At 36.8% G+C, this 20,269-nt stretch overlaps 1 protein-coding gene and 1 long non-coding RNA gene across 2 annotated transcripts in view; both read left to right on the top strand.

Moving 5' to 3' along the window:
• The window catches only part of LOC135838444 (TOX high mobility group box family member 3-like), a 136,395-nt gene that overhangs the window by 49,107 nt on the left and 67,019 nt on the right, over positions 1-20,269 (top strand). The gene's annotated exons all lie outside the window — the stretch shown is intronic.
• On the top strand, positions 1,266-13,361 carry LOC135841443 (uncharacterized). The gene is made up of 3 exons (XR_010557924.1): positions 1,266-2,982; positions 12,414-12,630; positions 12,719-13,361. It is a non-coding gene; the product is annotated as an uncharacterized LOC135841443 (long non-coding RNA).

Genomic DNA, 20,269 nt, shown 5'->3' with positions numbered 1-20,269 from the left:
GCTCGCTGTTGGTGTTGGTAAACTCGAATCGCGATTTCATTACCTACAAGAGCAGATCGACGATCACATGCTTGTGTGACTGCCTGACTGTGGTTGCTTGCTGTTGATCGTGAATAGCGCTGTTGTGTATTTACTTTAGATACAGCTTGTAGGGCTATTATAGATTACACTTACATGCATAAGTATGTACATAGAAGAAATGGTCTTGGAGCGAATGCCATTTTTGGGCACCCTCAAAAGAAATCAATTCGAGTAAAATTACGAAAGGCATCTTATTACCTAGTTGTGAGAAATTTTATTGCGATTCTGTTCTAGTTCCAACCCCTAAAGTTGTTGAATTTTACGGAAAATAAATCCTCGGAAAGTTTTACTCGCCTACTCGAAATTGAATCGTGCCGAGAATCTTCCCTCCCCTCCTCTTCAACGTTCACAAAAATGAGGAAAACAACAAAATTGAAATTTTTACGGTATGGCGTAATAAGTGCACTTGAGTCAATTGAGCCTCCTAAATTTCTAAAAATATTGGAAAAATTCCTGTTTTTTAAATTTTTTATTCTACCAAAATTTCTATGAGACCTCTGGTTTTTTTTTTGTTGCCAAAACAGACAAAATCCTGATTTTTGACAGAACTGCGTGAAAGTACTCGCCAATGACTAAATTGCTCGACAATTTCATGCATATTTTTTTTTTTTTTGCAAAAATTGCCTCAACAGCTCTTTTGACAAAAGTGTCAAAAAGTTTTAATTTCTCGCGAAATTACGTAAAAACCGGTATTTTTTGGTTAAAAATAAATGGCTAACATTGCTCACGATGGCCGAGGGAGGTTTTTCTTGATAGGGGGTTATTGAGAAGTAGTTTGGTCAATAGAAATGGATAATTTTCTAAAAATTTAACGGAAAACAATCAACATGAAGAGGCATTGTACATAGTATAAGGAGGACCAAGATTGTTTAGGTCAGACTAATAAGGGAGGATTTTTTTTCTTGAAAATAGGGTTGTTTACAATAAATCTGTCCAGAAATGAAAAATTTTCAAAAAAATTCATCACTAAATTTAAAAAAATTATTTGTTGTTTTTTTTGGCTTTGGGTGCTCCATACAAGGGGTTTTGCGTTGTTTTGGAGATGAAGAAGGTTTTCTTTTTTGGAAAATGTATTATTTGAAAGAACTCTGACTGACAGAACTGGAAACTTCTTGAGTAAATTGTATTTTTACATTGGGGGGGGGGGGGTGTAAAAGATTTTTTTTGTACTCGCAGCATGGATGGAGAACATATAGTCGAGGACAAAATCGGCCACAGCACTGGGCATATCGTAGCTCGGTGTGTGCGCATGATCGAAAGGAATTGAGCGAAAAATTTCTCTTTCGCTGTTCTCGTCGTTTCTAATTGATAATTTAATAAAATGATTTTCGATATGGAAACGGTTTAAAGTTGGTACGTTGCTAATGCTTGTGAAAGTGCACCTTATCTTTATCGCGCTGCGCTGGCGCGATTAACGTTTTCAAGCCGCGGATGTACTGAAAATGGGGATACCTTAGTTACCGATTTATACAGTCTGAGTACAAATATATTTGCGTGATTGCGTATAAATTACATGTGCATGTGCAAGACGTACAAATAGGTACGAGCTCAGAATTGTAATTCTGGAACTGATTCGAATAAGAACCTCGCATCATTGAGGGCTTTTTTCCAAATTCCTCTAGGCTTACTCTTCGTTCCACAAAATGTGTATAACTACATGTAACAATAATCAACGAGTTCTTTACTTTAGGTCATTGCTGCACTCTTTTCTAGATCTACAGGGAGAACAGAGTGTACTAAAGCGTGTTTAATATCGAGGAATTACATAATTACGAGTATTATACGTAAAATGAGTAAAGATGATTCGATCATGTATTGAAATTTGAAAAGGTGCGAAGAAGAAGGTGGCGCTAATTATGTGTACACTTGTGAGACTAAATTATTGATATTTTCTAAAAAAAAATTATACCCTTTCATTCATTTTGCCTGTATGTTCACTCGATTGCATGCTCTGAAAATTTTAGCTCGATTTGGTATTCGATCGAGTTGCGAAAATAAAGTAAATGGCAAACCAGAGCTGTTTGTTGAATATTTATGTTAGGTACTTATTATTTTTTATGTTGAAAATATGGAAATGTGTACTTTCTATTGTAATTATTCGACTTATTTATTGTAAATATCTATCAAAAGTGGAAAAATTCCAACTTAATTTGCTGGGCAATAAAATTCCATGAAATAAGATCCTTAGATTTTCAACGAATTGAATTTTTATTTCAATTTTTTTTTTTTCACTGATCACGAAAGATTTAACAATTGAAAATTTTTCACAGACGTACTCATCTAGATTAATGGACAAGATTCGTGATATCTGCCATTTAACAGCTTCGAACCTTCCATTTAAAGACTATAATGATCTCCTATTTACTACGTGCGCGAATTTGTGCTATATCCAAGTTGCAAGTTCCCTGCTGCTCAGCTACATGATGTACTCATGGTGTTCATGGTGAAATGGTTTGAAGTTTGGTGCTAGCTGTTTCGACTTGGACGACTTGGTGCTTGGTCCATCGCGACTCGCGAGAGGGTCTCCTCTTCCTCCTGCGATTGCGATGCGTTTATTCGGGGTGGATGGACGAGTGTGAGTGTGAGTGTAGCACACACAGCGTGTATGTGACTCACACTCGGATACCTACTTCTCGCATTTGTGTAGAGTGTATTTGAATGTATTTGTATACCTAATGTACGATGGGACACAACAATAACACAAAGAAGTGAACTGCTTCGCTAGAATGAATTCTGAAAGAGCAAGAAAGAAAAGCAGAGAGAGCAAGCGGGAAGGGTTAACGAGGGGTTACTTTTGTAAGTAACCTTGACTGCGCACAGAATCCGGTTTTATCGTTCCATCACCGTTCATCTTCATACGCTGTGCTGTGTGTATCTCATCTGGATAGCCGATAGTGTATGGTAAGTAGGTATACTATAGTGTAATAAGTATATTCAGAGTGATTCGGAGCAACATTATCATCTGTAGCACGATGATTAACCATTAGTTCATTTCGATGAATTTGTCTCCGAGTCTTCGAGTGCCCCTCTGGTGATTGGCGAAATGATACCTACCTAATGCAATTTGATTTTCGCTTTTTAGAGGTGTATTTTAATTCGCAATCGACTCCGAAAGAGTCGCTTTCTGGTGAAAAGTTCGCTAAGCTCTGAAAAGGGGATGTTATGTCCTTTTTATCTGCGAAATGACGGAGAATTTCTGTCATTTCGCAGATAAAAACCTAATTTTTTCGGAAATAATCCGTCGAAAGAATCTTTTTTCGGCTGTGCAGCTAAAATGACGATGATCTGCAATTGAGAACGTGTCTATAGATTTTTTCGTCCTAATTTTGCTAATTGTTCGCCGAATCAAGAACGATCATTTTTGAGTATCGATTCGAGTTATTTCGCTGCTTTGTTTTGACAAATTCTTGTTGTCAGAATTTCCCGAATATTTCCAATTTTCTATCAACTTATTCAATACCACGTCGATAGAGTAACTCCCTATGCACTCAGCTCTGCCTTTGTCGATATGACGACGATTTTCTAGTTGATACTCGTAAAATAAAAAAGGTTCGAATGTAGAATGTCTTGATTTTCGTGTTGAAAGAACACCCCGAAATCACCGAATGACGCGAACAATAGGGTGAAAGTACATATTCATGCCTACTTATACTGTATACGAACAACCATTCGAAATTTTGACACGCCACGCCAGTGTCCTACGATCAAAACAATAGAATTAATTCGACCAAGTGAAAATGTTGCCACGTTGAACGCGAACAAGAACTTGACTGAAATCCGCGAATAGTTGACGACCCATAGCGTTTCAATATTTCCAATGCTAGGATGTTTTATTTTCATCGTCCTTCGGGTTTATTTCAAAAAAAAAAAAAAAAAAATGTGTAAGTATTATGTATATATTGTATGTTGTATACGTCGAACTTTCAATTTTAATCGTAGGTATTTTTTTTTATATTCAAAATTCGCTCACGCGTGATAGAAAGATGAAATTTTATCGCCATCATCGAATGGGCGTTGCAAAAATTACCGAAATTTCGCTTCGCCATTCCACCATGGTGTAATAATTTTTACAGATCATATTGAAAAATAAATAACCTCTCGACAAATTGCGATCGCGTATAAATAAAATGTAAACTGTGCCGTTGCATTGGTATACGTCACTAGAACGACGTATTTTGACAATAACAGAAGTACGAGTACGTACTTCCTCCGTGTCTACAAAATATTTAACTCTTGTTCTCGTTCAGCTTGGCAACGCTGTCCATATTTTCTCTTTGTTAAATCAATTCCATTGTTCCGATCATCGGACTCCGGTATGTCGAAAAATTTTGAACGGCTGTGTACGTATAGTTTAGATACGCTACGAGCATACGAGCATACGAGCATATGAGCTGTAGTGATATAGGTACCTTACCCAAGCTTTGATTCTGTTCTTCTCATTTTGTTTTCTGCTTTACAAATTTGAAATTTGACGAATTATTGAAGTCTTAAAACAGAAATTTTGTGGATTAGAAACGCGAATCGAGTGTCAATTCATTTCCAAAGTGTATTCGATTGTTGAGAAATTATTTGAATAGGTAAGTATAAGTAATCGAGCTGCGGATAGGGTTTTTTGTTTTCTAATTCAGTACAAAAATACGATTGTGATGAAAAATTTCAAAAATCGAAAAATATGTACGAAGACTACCCGATTGTGTGCGTTGCGCGTTGACTAGGTCCAACTTTTTTCTTATACCTACCACGATGGTGAAATGCAGCGCAGCGCACCTGTACATGGCACAAAGCGAAGCAACAGCAACACAATACATATATACGTATACGTAGGAAACTAGACGGAGCAGAGCGAAACGAAGCTGGGCCATCGCCGCTGTTTGTTCGCGTAATTTCAAAATTGTTTTCAAAACTTTCAACTTACACTCTATAGTTGAATGTATAAACTTGTGGTACGCGGAAAGCGGAAACAATGCGCGCGCCAACTTTCAATGCCATCTATCTCGTGAGAATTGGCAAAGATTTATTTGGAATTTATTTACCATCGTATATATACGTACAGCACGTCTTTTCCAATTTCGCGAGATGATTTATTATACCTTGAAACATTCTCCTATTAACTGGTATAAATCCATTTGCACGCGTATGCGCACTACGTTAGTCTCTATATGCAACGTGCATGCCATTTGTTATTATCGTTTCCCTTTTTTTTTCTTTCTTTTTTGAAAATATGGGTTATGGAGTTTCAAACAGTTTTTCTTGATTCGTGCTGGCTGAAAAACGAAATAATTCGACTATCAAAAGCCGAAGAAAATCTGGGTTTCAATTTTTTGGATTTAGCTCACAATCACATAATATTTGGTGACTTATCGCTCTCAGCTGTTCCGCCTCTTGAAACCAATATTGTCGTGAACAATACTTCGATTATATATACTTTTTTTTAACGAAAATTATTTTATTTGTATCTACTTATTGTGTTGTTTCATAAATTTTAAAATATTAAAAAATAAAAAAAAAAACATAAGTTATGAAAATGTCTCAAAATGGGCAAAAATTAGCAAATTTGAATGCTAATTTTTCAAATTGTAACATTAGTTGAAATCCACTGAAGATTGATGGAACAATGCAAAAATTCATAATAGGTACATAGTCCAAAAATGCTAGAATTGAAAAAAAAATGAAAATGATTCAAAAATCACAAATTATTTGTGAAATATTATCGAATCATGTAAATTGTAAAATCGGGATCGAATTGAAAATTTGAGTAAAATGTTGCAAAAATCAAAAGTATGTAATTTCTGATGAGGTAAACGATGAACTAGAAAAATGATTCGTGAACGTGATTTTTAGCTGATAGAAAAATGACTCGAATCACGAATCAAATCGTGATATTTTTGATCCGAATTGTAATTGCGATAGAGCTAAATGACCTGTTGTCTGTTGAGGAGTCGTAAATTTCATAAAATATCACCAGTACCATCGAATAATCTCGAATCGGTTACATCGATTCATCAAATAAGGGTAACAGAAAACCACGAGGCTGTTTTGGAACTGTTACAACTCTAACAGGATACAAGAACGAATGAATAAATAATTCTGGTAAATAGAAAGCGTTAGCAGTAAGATATCGTTTTCGTTTTACACGTACCGTACCGCAGATGAAGACTAAGACACAGACGTATCCTACCTATTTCACCGCGAAACTAAACGACCAAATAGTAGCTAAAAATACAAATCTTTCGTAATCTCATCGGAATCGTATCGTATCCGTTGGCGCTGCATTAGAATAACGTACTTCGACTTATTACGAGTTGGTAAGAGAAAAACATTTCTGCCCCTTATGCCATGCTCATGATGCTGCCTTGGAAGTAGGGATCCAATTTTTTTTGTCTTGTCTGGTCGGCAATACTAAGTATCTAAATTCCCTTCTTGTCCCAATACTTGAGGAACTTCATCCCCTAGTCATCTATTGTCTGGTCCAGTTTGTCTGCTTCGAAGTCACCATATAATCGACACCTGAAAAGGTGTCTATGTCTGTTGTCTTGTACTTCGCCACATTCGCACAGATCATCATCAGCCAAGTGCCATCTGTGTAGGTTGGATTTTGAGGGTGTTGTTCTGCTTCTAATTCTATTCAGCATTTTCCAGAGGTTGTATTTCAGTGGGGCAATGATTCGCTCATAGTATTGCTAGGTACTTAACTTGATGCTGTGTTCCAGATTTGACAGCGTTCAACTTCGGTAGGAGCACTAAATTCATTCACTGTTCTCAGGAAACTGTGTCTGGATTTCAGTCTGCTCTCTGGTAATTCATTGTAGCCATGCATGGGGTGTAGGGGGTTGTGTGTTGCTTCAATTTTTTCTGCTCTGGCAGCCACCTCCCTACGCATCTCCGGTGGTGCAATCCCTGCGAGACAATGCAGAGCTGTGAGTGGAGTTGGTCTGTGGCATCCTGTCACCAATCGGCAGGCTTCATTCAGGGGCACATCTACTTTTTTAGCATATACCTACTGATCATCCCCATGCTGGGCAAGCATATTCTGCAACTGAGTAACACAACGCTAGTGCTAATGTGCGCAGGACCTGTGGTTTAGCTCCCCATCTGCTACCTACCAGCTTTCAGATCAGATTTGTGCTAGCAGCCACTTTCATTTTGGTTTTTTCACAGTGTTGCCGGTAGGTGAGTGATCTATCCAGTGTCACTCCTATAGATATTTGGGGTGGTCATTGTGATTTAGTGCAGTGTTTCCCCATTGGATGTTGAGCTGTCTCTTGGCCTCACGGTTTCACAGGTGGAACATGGATGGATTTGGCCTGAGGTGGTTGGCTTTATAGTATTCGTCGAGTTCTTCTATTGCCTGATTCAGTGTGTCTTCCACCTCTACAAATGTGTCACACTGTGCTGTGAGTGCCAAGTCGTCAGCATAAAGGAAGCGACGCGCAGGTCCTCCAATTGGTTGGTCATTGGTGTAGATATTAAAAAGGATGTGTGACAGAACACTTCCCTGCGGCAAGCCATGCTTTTGCCTTCTCCAAGTGCTGTTCTTTCCATCTAAAGTCACATAGAACCTCCGGTCTTTATGCAATGTCGTGATGATTTCTGTAAATTTGTAGTCCCTGGTCAGTTCATAAATCTTGTACCGAAGTAACCGATGACACACTGTGTTGAATGCTGCAGTGAGGTCCACAAACACAGCGCCAGTGACCTTGTGCTGTTCAAAACCATCCTCTATGTGCTGTGTTAAACTCAGGACCTGGCCAGTACAAGATTTCCCAGGTCTGAAACCTGCCTGCTGACTGATTAAGTTTTGGTCAATATACTCAGCTACTCGATTTAGGACCACTCGCTCAAATATCTTATACAGGTGACATAGTAACGATACAGGGCGGTAACTTTTAGGGTCGTTTGGGTCCTTGCCTGGCTTCTGGATAGCAATGACATGGGCCTGCCTCCATGATCGAGGTATTATTGATGTTTCTACACAGGTGTTGTACAATTCCTGGATCCATGTAATAGTGTTTGGCTCCAAATATTGATGAAACGACACTATTCGACGAATGATTCGAACGAGTGAAAATTGCGTTATTTAGCTTTTAGCCCACAAAAATTGCTTCCAGACAGCTGTCCGCGGAATGCCGAATGCCGACTTATCATCAAAACGGAGTTTGGAATTTGGAAATTTGAAAACGCAGCACAGCAACATTGTCGTTTCAACGCGATAATTATTAATGCCGCGTTAACAAGCGATCTGAACATTAAATTAGAGGTTTTAATAGGCTTATAATTAAATACTCTTCTACACGCCGCGCACCCCACCGCAACTCCCTGGCGACTGTCGTGTAAGCTTCCTTCTACCATTGCCAGCGTTACAATAGTGGTATCTTTCTCGTCACTGATGTTTATTTTAATAATTTAATACTATCTGGATGTGCTCCTATGTAGCTCATCATATGTACTTCGTATTACGCGAGTTCAATCGCCGTCGCCGTCGTGTCCTGCTGTAATACCTATACGTACAGCTCACGCAGCTTTTTCCAAAAATATCGCTAGAAAGGGAGAGTGTGTGAAGGGAACGAAAAGTGATTCGTGACAAATGCTAACCTCGCCGTCTCTGACTATGAGAGTGAGAGTGAACCCGAAAATCTGGAAAAAGTCTGAAAGTTTTACACCGACACGTCATGGTGAAGCTATAGGAGAATCAATTTTTACTCCAAAATCATCGAGACATTTAAGAGAGCGGCTGTCATTTGTTCCAAAATTTTTGAAAACTACTCGTAGGTATCAAAACTGGCTTTGATTTATGAATTGTAATAAATACTCTGATTTGAGGCATGAGAGATTTGGAATGGACACGGAACGAGGTTTCAGCGTTCGCAGATTTTATTCAACATTTTTATTGCTCGTTCTTTTTTGAAGGGAAAAAAATGGAAAAAATGTCAAAAAAATCTCAGCGGAAACTCGAACTATGAAATATTTGAAACATACGTATTTTTTTGAAGAGGAAGGGAGGGAAGGAAATGGGGCCAGTCATACACGAGAAGAAATGTCGAAAATGGGACGAATTTAGGAATTGGGAAATCTCTGGCTATCTCGAAGACTTGATGTTTTTGAGGAGGGGAGAGGAGTGGTTCGCTGTTTTCAAAAATTTTTGGTGTGCGTAAGTTCCCTCTAATGGGCTTTGCGAGGTCAAATGTGCAGAATTGGTTTTTGGGTCAAAGAAGTCAGTGCATACCAAAATTTCCGAAAATTGCTGAAATACTATTCAAAATTTGTTCGAGCTCCAAAATTTCCTTCTTCTCAGTTTGTCTCAATGGTCTCTATTGATATCGCAAATATGATTGAGTATACTCGTATGTAGGTATTCGTAAACGAAATGGATTTGCATTCTGATTTTTCGGGGACCGGGAAATTGCACGTAAGAAAATTGCACGTGCGAAATTGCACGTATACAATTGAACGTGTGTGATAATTGCACGCATGTGAAAATAGAACGTCTGCAAATTTAACGTCTGAAAATGATTTAATAATGTGAGATTTTCACCAACCCAAAATACAGTTTCGAAACGTTCTGAGCAGTTCTGGAGCCTCCAGCGGATTTTTGAAAGTTGAAATTTTTGCAAAATGTTACTCAAAGAAGGTGGAAAGCTAAAATTTACTTCAACATGCTGAGTTAATTGGAGACGGTTTCAAGGCGTTCTGGAACTGGAATCTCCGGTTGTATTTTGGAAATTTCAGATTTTCACAATGTTCCATAAAAACCGTCTAAATTAACTTTTGAACTTTCGAAATATGGCTACCGGCTCCTGAACAGGTTGAAACCGTCTGCATGTTAAATTTACGGTGTTACTTGAATTGTTTTCATTTTTTCTGGAATTTATGAGCAGATAAAAAATTTACTTTTGAAATCGAACTCATGGAATTTCGTGACAACTCCCTAAAATGGTCGAGAGGGTGCTCAATGTGCACTGACCAAAATTATAGGGGCTGAATTTCATTTTTAGCACTTTCAGAACAATACAGATAGTTGAACGTAATAATTGAACGCTGTAAACGTTCTATTTTCACATGCGTGCAATTATCACACACGTTCAATTGTATACGTGCAATTTCGCACGTGCAATTCTTCACGTGCAATTTGAAACGATCAATTTTCACCAACCCTGATTTTTCGGCTATTTTCAGCGTAAATTTTAAAGTGCAAAAGTCAACGATCAAATTAACTTACCACAACCGAGCCATGCAAGTTTTGAGATTAATTTGGCTTAGGTTATTGCCATGTTGATACACACATAGGTATCAAATGAATCACCCTTTTGAAACCAGTTTCGTTCAGCGTAGTCGATGCTCGCTGCGCTGAGAAATTGGTTCTCAAAGGTGAACGCTGCACTTCTTGTACGAAATGTTAATTACCTAATTACCGAACCCGTAGAATGGGAAGCACTGGCCGCGATTCTTGTAACAATGTAACATTCGCTTACGAAACTGGACGCGCACGAGGACAGATTTCACCGACAATTTTTCATCATTTTGTATTAATTTTGGAGAAGGAGTAACGCAGAAATTTAAAATTACATAAAGTCGTGCGCGTACGTATTATTTGTATGTATATTATATACCTATAACGATTAACGATACTGCTTACAAGGGAGGTGCCCCAGGTGGCATTCGCCGATTTCAATGATTCTTGCACCATCGGATAGAGGACATCGAATGTAGCCCAACTCCCAAATTTTCAGCTACTAGTAGTCTCGCCGCAAGTGTTCAAATGCCCGAATATTGTAAAATGGAAAATTGCTCTAAGAAATCAAAACATATCAACTTCAGCAGCTGAAAGTTGGTGTTTTGAAATATTCAACTAACTGAAGTAGCCAGTAGAAAAATTTTGTATCAATTTTTTTTTCGTTTATATTGATGATTTTTGCAGTGGGTTGATTTATGCTTAGACAAAGCTAAAGATTGGCTCGTTCTTACATGCAATTGTAAATGTACATACATTGTACATGCGACTTGCGAGTGAAGATCATTTCCAAAATGGTGGTGGGAGGGGGACGTGAAATCCGTATAAATAGATTGTAAAATGTACTAAAATATGAACTCGAACGTGTATTTGGTTCGATGCCTTGTTGCTTTACAACGCCAGCTACAATAAACTGTTGGACTTGGATTTACATGAAATACGCGGTGGTTGTTGCTGTTGCGATGAAACGAGAGTGTTGGAGAGATGATGACTCGGTCTTTGTTGTCTGTTGTCGATTCCGTTTTTGTAACGAGTATAAGCAGTATACATTTGTAAATTTTCATTTTTCCCCCTTTCTTTTTGGGAATAAGGTAACAATGTAATTGATGAGAAGAGACACGAAGTTGTTTGAAAAAAGGTGAGATGGGGAAGAGGAGTGCGCGGAGGCAGCATGCAGGGGAACGGGAAAAAACGCCAGCTCGCCCGCACCGCACCGCTCCGCCGCGCCAGTTCGCACCATCACTCTTCTAACTTCATAACTAACTTATAAATATGCTAATTTCGTCCTTGTTTTAAAACAAACAGCTAGTTTATAATACAGCAAGTTTCTCTCTTGTATTATTATCATTAATATTATTATAATGCATGGAAATGTAGAGTTTTCATTTATATTAATATTATCGTAAAGTTACGCGACGGCGAGAGGGGGTTGCGGGTTAGGGCGAGGGCGAGGGGCGGCGGGCGGCGCGTCGTGCCAACGACGAGAGAGAGGAAATAGGCGGATCGAGAGAATATTTCACAAATGAATGAGAGAAAGCAAAGTTTTGTAAAACATGCATTCTTAATTGAAAAACTTTATCGTGTTTAGAATATTGTTTTCATTTACTGCCGAGCACGTCACGTCACGCCGCCGCCGCCGTGCTGCGTAATATGACGTGCCATGCCATGTGTACCTATCCTATACGTATGTATGAGAGTGTGAGACTGCACCAAATATCGGATGAATTGAAAAAGTCTGCAATACGTAAGACAAGTGGTCGTTCGATTGAAATTTGAAAATCATGCGTGACGCGTGAGGATGTGTGTTGGGTCTATTTATGTATGTATTTATGAATTAATTATTTTGTGGGGTAATAAGGGTATACTTATGCGAGTATTTTCATGAAAGGGGTAACTTGGGAGGCTTTTAATTTTTTTCTGAAAAACTTCCGCATAGTGTGTATTAGTCCCACTTTACTTAATTTAGTTTTTTTTGGGGGGGGGGATGCCATTGGCACTTTTTTGCAAGCCAGTAGTACCTACATTTATTTAACAAAAAAATTAAAAATGAAAAAAATCAATAAAAATTGTGTATTTACGCGTTTGTTTATTTTGTTTGTTACAGGTGAGCTCATTAACAAGGAAAATACGTTTACCTGCGCTTAATTGGGTTGTCGATGGTTCTGAATCTGGTAATTTTATTCGACTTATGCGAAAGTAGATCAAACACCGCGGCATCATTCTCCTACTATACGTCATTACCGATGTGAAATTGAATTTCTAAAGTCGGCTATTTTGATATTACGCGTTGATATACGGACTCGTATTTTCTCACGATGATCGTAAGTTTAGAAAATACGCCTTGTCGCGAGTAAATCAAGATTAGATACTTATAGACTTGAAAAATCTAATGTTTTCCACTCATTTTAGATACCTAAGTTCAATTTGAAGTATTTCAGAAATGACATGCATTCTAGATAAAAATATACCTATCCCGACGTACTGTTTCAAGGCTACTCGGAATTTAATGCCCTACAACTTCGGTTTTATACAATTTTTACGTAGAACGTTTAGTTTCTCTGTAATATTACGTCAAAGTTTCATAAAATGTTTAAAACGACCTTAATGTAAAAAATATAATGCAATTTATAGGTTATGTATACATTATAATGAAAATTTGCGCAATTCAACTTAACCAGACCGAGTGTTCGATGAGAAAATGCGTGTTGAGATCGAAGTTGTGCAGCGCTAAAAACCCTACAATAAGATGGTCGTTTGGTACGCGTATTTGTACTTTTGGTTTCCAATTGAATCCGAAATAAGTATACCAATTGGCAGGTCATTTTTCAAACATGATAAACTTGAATGGAAAGAGTATGCAAAAATACATCGCTAGCCAAAATTTTCAGTGCCCAAGTGTTCGTGTATTTTTTGATTTTTGTTGCATTTTTGAAAATCTAGAATTGTCAAAATACGACTGGAGCCACTCGGAATGTTGAAATTAGCGATATAAAGTTGATTTTAGCTTCCCACCTTCTTGCTAAAATGTCTGGAATTTGCAACTTTCAAAATCTGCTGGAGGCACCAATGCTGCTCGGAATGATTTAAAACTATTTCCAATCGTCGAAAATAAAGGTACATAGGCTACCAAATTTCTGAGTTCTAATTGATAAAATGTTGATTTTCTTGCACTTCTGGCTTAAATTTGGTTTTCAAAAATTCACCAAAAATCGAGTAGTGCGCTTAAGTACTTGAAATATTGGCTGGTCATGTATTTTTGCGTACTCTTTCGATTTAGCCTTGTCCAGTCCGAAAAATTGTATGCCATCTATTTGGGAATTGGGGTAGGTACCTTCCTTGTAGCTTTTCACGTACTTCAGGAATAAAGACGTGGTGAGTGGCGATGTAAAATATTGATGTAGTTTCCAGTAGCTCGTCTCCATTATGGAATTATCAAGTACCTGTAACTTAAGTATCCATAGTCTAACTTATACCTACCTATGTTTCATATACCTATCTGATTAGACCGCTGACAAATGACTTCAGTTTCTGGAGCGAAAGCTTGAGAAAAATAAATCGCGAGCTGTTCGCTGATCACAAAGAGGGTTTTTTGCTTATTTTGGGTACTTTGGAATTTCAACTTTTTTTTAAAAATCGAATTTTAATTTTTTTCTTAACAACGAGGGCGTAAGTAAAATATCCTTTGTAATATAGCTTCATCTTCACACTATTTGCGCATTTCGAAATTGATTTTTCGTTTTTTTCTCAAACGAAAGATGTTTGGTTTTTTTTCGCCTCAAATTTTTGTAATTACGAGTAGGTATATTTACATTACGTAATGTAGATAATATGCAAATCAAATTGGTAGCTTTAGATGAAGGTAATACTTAAGTAGGTAGAGGTACTGTATGTTGAGTGGAGAGGTAGAGGTTTATGATTTTCATTCTGCTGCAATCTCCTTGAAAATTTTACAAATTATATTCAAATTGAGCAATTTGCTTTACTGAGACATTGGCGAAAATACTACCTACTGAAATGATTTTGTATAGTTGAATATTCGTATTATTGTATGCTATAATACGAGTTCGTAAAAACAGTAAATTTTTAATTTTTTAATCATTACGGCGATGGATGTTTTTCTGTGCGTCTGGTCTGCTGCTGCGGTGAAGTTATGACCTTGTTTCGTAAAATAATATGTAATTCGTTTTTACGACGTATTTCTTATTTATTTATAAGTACCTCGTACGTACTTATTGTTTCTGCTTCTGCTGCTGTTGTTGTTTTTTGAAAAAGAAAATTATAATAAGAATACGCGGCTATTGTGGCTTGTATGTACTATGTACTTGTACTAAATCAAAACTGCAAACGTTTGTACACTGCGAAGTGTAAGTACTCGTACTCGTACTCGTACATACAAGAGTCGATAGGCGTAGCGGTATGTGGCGCGGCGCGGCGCGACGATGCCAGTTTGTTAATAATTTCAATTATTTCGTTTCCGGTTGCGCGTTCGAGATATGTGGTGTTCGTTAATTTCAAGACCATCGTGTCGATTAAAGAAGAATTTGTTAAAATAATTGCGCCAGCGCCACTAGTTTACAATTACACAAGGTACCTGGTACCTTTCTATCAAATAGGCGTAGGTAGATGAGATACTGTAGGAGAATACCTATAGATAGGTATTTCTGTATGCAATGCATTACCTTTGTAGTACTCGTATGTAGTATCAATGCTATGTTTATTAGAAGAAAATTGATATTCTGTTACCATAATTTAGATCTATGATCCAAGTTATTATCGAGTGTTGTAAGAAATCCATTTTATATCGTTCTTGCCTAACCTCGTAAAGCATTTAGTGTTTTTTTGGGGGGGGGGATGGGGAGAGGGGGTTGGCTATTTCATCGAAGTACAATGTTTTGGGGGAAAAAATGACTTGAAACCGCCTCCGGTTGACGGAGAATGTTGAAATTAAAGCGCAGACCGCAGAGTGCAAAGCTTCGAGTTTTCAACTTTATTGAATTTCAAGTTTCAAAAATCTGCTGGAGACTCCAGAACTGCTGAAAATGGCTCGAAAGCGCTTCAAATCGATCCGGTGGGTTCAAAATAGAACATCTCGAATTTCAGCTTATTTGGTCAATTGGCTATAATTTTCTCGTTTTCGGCACAAATGAGTATGATTTTCAAAAATTCACCTAAAATCGAAAAATGCGCTTCAGCACCCGAAATTTTAGCTGGTGATGTTTGCATGCTTCTTCGATCTAGCTTTTCGAAAAATAGGAAAAATTGGCGTGGGAAAGTAGAAAAAGTGGATTCATATCGACAAAGAGGGTGGCAAGTTGGCCTTATTAGGAATGTCGTGTAACTATCTGTACTTGTACGTATCTACTATATCTAAGTACTGGTATATGCGACATGAATAGAACGTAATGAGTCAATTGACGGAGATAAATTATTTGTAAGTACTTTTGAAATTGTTTTAATTGAAGGATAGTATCGAGCTTCATTTTGAAATGACCACTTATTCTTGTTCACGGGCACGTGTTTTTCTTCGGGTGAGAAGACTGTACATATATAAGATCTCCTTACAATTTCAAATCTAGATCTGAATTTTAAAAATGAAGGAATAGGAGACTATACGACAGAGCTTTGCTCAAGTTTTGAATCTACATACTCGTAGGTACCAGCTAGGATGATCTATAATACTTCTATTTTATTGCGTAAATGTGGATTGCGGATCAATATTTTGATAAGTTGATGACTTTGAATTCAATATGTGTAATTGTGTACAATGTGTAGGGTAGGTAGGGTACTAGGTGGGTACGAGTATGTAATAAGTATGTATTAGTATGTCTTGTAGAAATGAAAATTAGTTCGATATAGGTGTCGAATAAAATTGTGCTCCCTTCTCGCAGTAATGAATAAAATTCGGAAAAAACCGAATTTAATTTCTTGTCTAACCGGTTGTCTTCATTTGGACTCGTACTTTTTGCTTTATAACACTTACTAGCTCTTGCAAACCAACAAAGAATTCGGTGTGGCCTGCTTATTTCACGTTTTCTATCATATTCCCTATTTTTTTTTTTTTTTTTTACTAAAGATGCAAAAATTTTTCGTATTTGGTGAAACGTAAACTAGGTACTAAAAAACAAATAAGTCTGGTGCTTCGCATCTTATCTGAGTAATTTACATCAAGTATCAAATCACCCGGCATGTATCATTTTGTTGCTTCGACGTTAATAAATACAGAGAGATTTTAAGAACTCAACTTGGGAAATTGTGTATTGATTTTACGGTAATTTTTTTCAAAAAAATTGTGCCTTTTTTGTGGCAACGCGTCGAATTTACTGTTTTTGAATTATTGGTTATTATGTGTACTCGTACTGTACTGTACCTAGTACCGAACTAGCGATTACCGAATACCTGCGCGTAATATTTGCATTCGACATTATAGTTACCAGTCGAGTTAAATTACACGGGGTATTTATGAACTATTTACGCGTTACGAAAGGGAGACGGTAGAATATTATTTTGTTAAATTGATTGCCGTAGAACCGAAAAACTCGACGGTATACTATTATTTATTTTGGTAAAAATTAGCAAAGCTGTAACATCAAAGATACGTATAGCGCGGAGAAATTTATAAAAGCTTTTTGATGAACATATTTAAAGTAAACTAATTCGGCGTGCTTTTAATTTGTTTGATGTTATCCCGTACCCGTACCGTACCCCACCCCCCGCGCGCGTCTTCGCTATATACGAATAGTTAATGCGAAAATATTAATCAAAACTCGCAAAACGCGAAATTTGAGAAATTTTATACCAAATTTGTATATGTATTTTGAAAGGGCAACATTTTATATTTTCGACTCTTTCATCGTCGAATTCCTGGAGCGAGCGCGAGCGTTTCGTTTTGCCTTGCAAGTTATACTTTTACTCGTTCGTTTCGCGATATCGAATTAAAAATATTACTAACCTAAAAAAAGAGTAGGAATCTTTTCAATTCATTCGGTCAATGCGGTTTTAATTAAAATTCGAAATGTTTCCTCGCGTACCGTATTTAATTCATTTTCATTTCAAAATAATTGAATGACGGCGCAACGAGCGCAGTCAGTGCGCGCGCGTGCGTGCGTGCGTGTGGCAAAGGCTGCGTTCAGGTGGTGAGAATTTACAAAATTCCGAAAGTCTCGACGAATTGGATTTCCACTCGAAGAAAAATGTGGTGGAAAAATTTTCATTTCGCGAAGTGCTTATAAAAATGTCCTCGCTATATAGTTTTTTCAAAAATGAACTCTCGGTTACGAGGGTTTACGAATTACGACAAGCTACATATTTCGATCTAGCTTAATGCGATTTCAAAAAGTTCATAAACGCGCATAAATTCCAACATTGTCTAGTTTTATGCAAATAAACTCGAAAACGGGACCTCCTAGAAGAAATTTGCTTTACTGTACATGATTTTTTTGTTAAAGCTTTAACCTTTGGCTTTTGAGACCCGAGAACAATCTGACGGATGAAAATTGAGAAATTTCATAATGGGCTTTGTTAAGAAAATTTTTTCTTTTTTAATCGAGGTTTGCTCAAAATTTCTTTTTGGAATTTGAGAAAATGCTGTGAAAGTAGGCGTTTTTTTCTATCCCGATTTCCAAAATGAATTACAATTTTCCGATAAGTTTCTCTAAGTAATACCTTACCAACATGAAAATCATAAAATTTTGAAAAATATATTCAGTAACTAAACTACGTTAAAATCCAAAATTTTGAGAAAAAATAAAAAAGATTTTCTGCGCAAGTTGTGACGAATTACAAATGTTTTAGTCAAAAATGAAGAGATTGACGGAGGGGATTTTTATTTGAAAAAAAACAATCATTTTGGAAATTGAGTTTCTAGGTCGTTCCAAGGTCCAATATGAAAAGTATCATTTTCTATAGAACTTTTAATAGTTTTAATTTCCATAATAATTTTTGTTTTCAAATAAAAATCCCTATACTGTCGATCTCTTCATTTTTTACCAAAAACTTTTTGATTTGGAAATTACGTCACTACCACATTTGTGATAATTGTCACAACTTACCTATGCAGAAAATCATTTTTCATTTTTTCCCAAAATTTTGGATTTTGGGTTCGAGAATTTTTGATGCAATAATAATGTTTTCGTTTTATTTAAAATTTTCTGATTCTTATGTCAGGTGTATTACCTAGAGAAAATTTTCGTATCCCTTCGTTGAAAATTGAATAAAATTTTGAGCAAACCTCAATTTTTCTAAAAATTTTCTCAACGAAGTTATCTCAATTTTCATCCGTTAGATTGTTCTCTAGCGATAGCGTCTGAAAAAGTTAATTTAGCCTCCGGAAAGCTGTATAATTTCTATAGTCTCATGGTCTCATTTACAAATATTCGATTTCCCAAAAAACACTGCAATCGAAGTCGAAGCTCACAGTTTTTGTCAACAGGTGAGTTCTTTTTGCGAAACGAGTATTTCTTAATATGTACCTGCAGGTATTTGATGAATTAATTTCCTAACACTGTTTAACTGTAATCAAGATTGGCAGGCCAGCCTGTATCGGTGTTTTCAGGAATTTTATCGCTAGTCACATTTTGTCACCTTTCGCCTGACTAAAAACGCTCGAAGGATACTTTGTAGGTATTTTTTATAATTGTTTTTTTTTTTTTGGCATAAAAATACGACGAAGCGATATTTCTTCGAAGGTATAATAAATTCGAAATAAATCGTATATTTAAAAAGACAACTTTTTCGCGCGAAACGTCAAAATATTTTACACCTGTTCGTAATTTTTTGATGCACAAAAAAAATATACTTATGTATGTATTATGTGGCATTGTATTGAGAAGAAACTGTGTGTGCGAAAAGGCAAAACGCGCGGCTTTAGTAATGGTATGTTTCGATCGCATACTTGAGAAAAAGTCGGCCACTGTCGGGCTCTCGCGCGCAAATAATATTCTCGAAACATAAATTACAAAGGGGTTTAAAACTGTTTATAACGCAACCCATACTATATTCAATTTATTTTATTGTTAAGAACTAAAACTCGTTAATTTGAAGCTACAAATTTATTATATAAATCTCCGATGAGTTTAGAAAACGTTTTAATTCTCTTCCAAGTGAATATTTATAGTCCGTTAAAATGTTATTTCCTTTTCTAGATTTCACGTCGAGCACACTGACAGCATGAATTATAATTCAGCCATTTTATTTTCTGTTTCTTTTCTCGTTCTTCTTCGGTTATCCTTTCTTTCCGTCTTCATTTTATTCAATTTTCTATACGTAATTATTCTCCGTATCTCTTTTCAGCGTATATTTATTCGATATTTTGCTTTTTGCTTTTGTATATAGCCAAAGCCATCGCACTCGCGCGCGTATTTCAAGAAAGAAAGTAAAAGAAAGAGAAGAAACGCCAGAAAGGAAGTGTAGGTATAGGTATACGCGAGAAAGAGATAGAGCGTGCGAGAGGTGCGGGAGGTGCGGGGGCAAAGACCATTAAAATTTTATAATACTGGTTTTCGTATTATTGACATTGGCAAGTTCATTTCGTTGTTGTGTCATTGCTCGGTTGGAATTGATTAAATTTTAATTTCCACTAATTAAAAAATGACAATGTTACGGGGCGCGCGTGCGCGTGCGCGTTGCGCGTTCCAATCTCAAATACAAATAGGTAGGTAGAATGGTAGATAGGTATACAGACTAGCCATAAGCTATTCTACGTATAAATTGAATACCATACGTATAAATGTGTACCTATTATTTGTTTACAAGACTATAGAATACATTCGTTTTCGTACTGTAATGTATTGAAGCATGTTCGTCTAATTAGGTACCTCTGCCTATATACATATAACGTTCTCACGCGTGTGTGATGACTGATGAGGACATTTTTCCAAGTGTGTGAACTACATACTCGTATAGTAGGTATACTGGCACTGGCCTTCTACCACCTGGATGTGTTGAAGAAAATTTGAAAAGCAA

The sequence above is a fragment of the Planococcus citri genome, chromosome 3 (genome assembly GCF_950023065.1).
Source record: "Planococcus citri chromosome 3, ihPlaCitr1.1, whole genome shotgun sequence".
NCBI lineage: Eukaryota > Metazoa > Arthropoda > Insecta > Hemiptera > Pseudococcidae > Planococcus > Planococcus citri.
This window is presented reverse-complemented; position numbering and strand designations above follow the sequence as displayed.